We start from the raw sequence: 997 nt of genomic DNA, 5'->3' as shown, positions 1-997 counted from the left end.
TCTTGTCCTCATGGAATGAATATTTCAGATCAAACAAGGAACAGTAATATTTACACCAAAGATCTTAAAAGAGAAGATTGAAAAAGAAAATTAAAGGGTATAGCTCTTATTTGTGATTAACCTACAATCTGAAAAGACAGTTTGAATTCAGCTGCCTTTATACAGCACAAGTGAAGTAATAAGATACATATTCTGCTTTAGTATTGACAAGAACAGAAGATAAACAATATTGATTCACAAGATAATTATTGTACATCATGGTGACTATATTTTCTAAGAATACATTGTTCACTAGAACATTGGGAAAATAGCATATTTTAAATATTTTCACCATGAAACTATATGTATGTGAAATAATGCATATTTATTAAATGGCTTAATTTAGCCATTCCACAATGTGTGTGTGTGTGCGTGTGTGTGTTTATAAACATGTTGTTCACCATAAATACATGCAACTTTTATTTGAACTTCCCACATGGCAGTATTTTTGTTAATCTCCTGAGGGCAGGGATCATGTCTATATATCTTTTGAACTATTTTATCCCAAGTTCCAAGTAAAATATCTGTTGCTTTTTAATGAAATTTTATTGACTTCACATTGTAGTTGGCATTTTTTAATTGACAAAGACACTACTGTGGCATATTATAGAGCAGCAAGAACCAGAACTATTCTAGAAGCAATCTGAAATCCTGGCAGTAATGCTCCAACTGGGAAAATCTCATATAAGCTGGTGACTACAGGATAGAGATCAGTGAGAAAAACAACAAACAACATGTCCTAGAAAATTTCTGTAATAGTCAAAAGGTAATGGAAAGGAAAAAGTGGCCTCATAGTTTGGGGAGTAAAAGAAAATGGGAAAGGATACTATTGTGATTTAATGTGAACCTATTTTACATGTCAAGGAATCTTTAGGCTATCCAAAATTAGAGAAACCTGGGTTGATCTTTAAACAGAAGATACTTTAAATATTCTCTTGACAGCAACCAGAATAATGTA

This window comes from Nycticebus coucang, chromosome 15, assembly GCF_027406575.1.
Source record: "Nycticebus coucang isolate mNycCou1 chromosome 15, mNycCou1.pri, whole genome shotgun sequence".
Classification (NCBI taxonomy): Eukaryota; Metazoa; Chordata; class Mammalia; order Primates; family Lorisidae; genus Nycticebus; species Nycticebus coucang.
This window is presented reverse-complemented; position numbering follows the sequence as displayed.